Source organism: Myotis brandtii, unplaced genomic scaffold (genome assembly GCF_000412655.1).
Source record: "Myotis brandtii unplaced genomic scaffold, ASM41265v1 scaffold198, whole genome shotgun sequence".
NCBI lineage: Eukaryota > Metazoa > Chordata > Mammalia > Chiroptera > Vespertilionidae > Myotis > Myotis brandtii.
The window spans coordinates 1-3,782 of NW_005357380.1; positions in this window are offsets into that span (position 1 = coordinate 1).

Below are 3,782 nucleotides of genomic sequence, written 5' to 3' on the forward strand. Positions count from 1 at the left end.
GTGATCTGAGAAGATGCTTGATGTGATTTCAATCTTCATTAGTTTGGAGAGACTTTGACTGTGACCCAATATGTGTTCTTCTTTGAAAATGTACCATGTGCACTTTAGAAGAACGTATATTTCATGTCTTTGGGGTGAAATGTTTTGAAGGTGTCAATTAGTCAATATGATCTAGTGAGTCACTTAGGATTGCTCTTTCTTTGATGATTTTTTTGTCTAGAGGATTTATCCAGTGATGTCAGTGGTGTAGTAAAGTCCCCTACTATGATTGTATTGTTGTTGATTTCTCCCTTGATATCTTCGAGGAGTTTTCTTTATGTATTTGAGTGCTCCTACATTGGGTGCATATATGTTTACCAGGGTTATATCCTCTTGTTGTATTGATCCCTTTACTATTATGAAGTGGCCTTTCTTATTTCTTGTTATGGCCTTCACTCTGTGGTCTATTTTGTCAGATATAATTGTTTCTAACCCAGCTTTTTTTTTCATTTCCGTTTGCCTGAAAGATATTTTTCCATCCCTTTATTTTTAGTCTGTGTGTGTCTCTAGTTCTGAGGTGGGTCTCTGGTAGACAGCATATATATGGGTCATGTTTTCTCATACATTCAGCCACTCAATGTCTTTTGATTGGAGCATTTAGGCTATTGACCTTTAAAGTTATTATTGATAGGTACTTGTTTGTAGCCATTTTTATTTTTTGTGCCTGTGTTTCTTCTTTTTACAATAGTCCCTTTAGCATTTCTTGCATTCCTGACTTGGTAGTGATAAACTCCCTTAGCCTTTTATTTTTTTGTCTGTGAAGGTCCTGATTTCTCCTTCAATTTTGAATGATAGCCTTGCTGGATAGTGTGTTCATGGCTTCAGTCCCTTGCTTTGCATCACTTTGTATACTTCGTTCCATTCCTTTCTCGTCTGATGTGTTTCTATTAAGAAATCATTTGATAATCTAATGGGAGATCCCTTGTAGGTAACTTTCTGTCTCTCTCTTGCAGTCTTTAAGATTCTCTCTTTGTCGTTAATGTTTGCCATTGCAATCACAACGTGTCTGTGTCTTGGTTTGGGTCTTTTTGGTTCATCTTGTTTTGGACTCTGCTTGTGTGACTTATTTCTTCCCCAAATCAGGGAAGTTTTCTGACATTATTTCTTTAAATAGGTTTTCTAACCCTTGCTCCTCTTCTTGTCATTCTGGCACCCCTATTATATGTATGTTGCTTCGTTTCATATTGTCCCAAATTCGGTCTTCTGCTTCTCCTAGTCTATTGTTGAAAGTTTCCATGGATTTTTTTTGCAGTTATATAACTTTATTTCTCCTTGATTATTACATAAGTTGTTGATTTTTTCATCCATCTGTTTTATGAACTATATGACCCTTATTCTGATTTCTTTTTCTGACATATTGCATTCCTCTGTTTCACTTAGCGACTTATCTTGTGAGTCCTTTTCTTTCCTTTGGGGGTTTCTTTGTCTCCCCATTTTTGCTCTCACCGAAGGATCTTGCTGTCAAGTTGTGCAGGGGTTGCTCCTAGAGCTGCAGCAGTTCTTCGGGTGGTCGTGGCAGCCACTGTTCCTCAGTTGGCTGCGAATCCTCTGGTGGGCATTGCTTACAGCAGTGTTGGCTCTTCTGGCTGGTGGGGGCAGGCTGTTCATACAGTTTCTACTCCTTGGATGGGGGCAGGCTGCTCACCAGGCTACTGCTCCTCGGATGGGGGTGGGCTGTGTGTGGCTGCTACTTCTTGGATGGGGGCAGGCTCCTCACAATGCTGCTGCTCCTTGGATGGGGGAAGGCTGCAGGAGGCTATCACTCCTCAGATGGGGCAGGCTGCGTGGTGTTGCTGCTCCTCAAACAGGGTGGGCTGCTTATGCAGCTGCTGCTCTTCAGATGGGGGTGGACTGCTCCTAGCTTTTATATTTATGTCTATGATTTATTTTAAGTTACTTTTTCTATTTGCTATGAGTCAAATTCATTTTAAAAATAGAACTTATAAAATTTGCTTTTAATTCTTCAAAATATCCTTTTCATATTGGCTTTCCTTGAAGCATTTGTCAAAAACAAATTGGCTATATATGTATGAACTATTTATGGAGTCTCTATTCTGTTGTCTTTATTATATGCCCAACACTGAGCTGGCTTTTAAGGCTTATGTGAAACTAGCTTGGGGAAATAAAAAATGGACAAGTTAAACTGCCACAATTTAGACTTAAAAAAAGGATTAAGCCAGTTTTCTTGAATAAATATTTTATGAATTGTTGGAAGTCTGGTTAATATCTAGAGTTCTACAATGGTTAACTCTAAAAATTTTTCCAGTGTTCTATTGTTTTCATGGAGAGGATTTTTAGGGGTCTTTAATTTGCCATTTTTTTCTGCTGTCCACTGGAGGCTTGTTTTCATTTGCTTCCCATTCTTATCTCCACTTATTTAATCTATCCCCAAATCCTGATGATTATATTCATAGTGTTTCTTGAACTACTTCACTTTTTCCTATGTCCTCTCTGAAAATGTTAATCCAACTCACCAGAGTCTCTGGCCTTGAAGACTGCAATGGACTCCTAATATTCCTCTTAAACTCTGTCTTGTGTCCTCCCCAATATATTCCACCACTACAGTCAGAAAAAATATATTTAATGCCAAGTCTCTATTTGATATCAGTTCATTGTTTTCCATTGCATCTAGGAATAAAGTATTGAATCTTTAATATGACCTACAAGTTCCTTTGGGATCTGACCCCTATCTGCTTCTCTGAATGTATTCAAAACATTCATTCATCTTCATTCTCTGTGCTCCAGTCATTAATAATTTTTCAACTTTCAGAATATGTTGGCCAATTTTCCATGTTTTACCTTAATTTACACCATCTACCTACAGTACACTTTCCTTTACTTTTTTGTTGGCTACATCTTACTTAATTTTACAAGTGTCAGTTTACATAACACACCTTTTATGAGACTTTATATGACCTCTCAAACAAAATTAAGTGTATACTATTATTCTTTTCCCCACATAATTAATCTTTGTAAATATTTTATGGGTTTATAATTGTTCAGTATCTAACATTCAGGTTGGAGAAGTACTCAGTATCTTCCCTAGAAATTTATTGAATCTGGCCACAAAGAATACATTTTGCACACATCTATTTCCAGGGTAAGGTACTGCTCTGTAGCACACCTAAATAGGTTGAATTTTAATAATACTATAGAGCAAGTATCCTATCTAATAAAAGAGAAACATGGTAATTAGACATACATCCGGTACCCTTCCCATTGGCTAATCAGGGCGATATGCAAATTAACTGCCAGCCAAGATGGCGGCCGGCAGCCATGCACTGAAGCGAACAGGGAGGCCTGCTTGCTCCAGTGACGGCAGACTCCAACGTTCCCCGCCTGACTTGCCGGCCTCTCAGCTGCAACTCTAAGCAACTATGTTGCAAATATAGAAGCTAAACCAAACCCCAGAAACCTGCTTTAGTCAGCCGGGCTTCAGCCAGCTGGACCGCAACATTGTATCAAATACAGAAGGTAAACAAAGGCCAGGAAACTGCTTTAAGCAGCCGAGGCCTCAGAGCTAAAGCTGGCCCAGAATAAAAAAGAAAAAAAGAAAAAAAGGAGCGGTTGGGAGCTTCAGTCACCCACCAGCCTGAAAACAGCCCTCAGCCCCTCACCCAGGCTGACCAGGCACCCCAGTGGGGACCCCCACCCTGATTCAGGACACCCTTCAGGGCAAACCAGCCAGCCCCACCCGTGCACCAGGCCTCTATTCTATATAGTAAAAGGGTAATATGCCTCCC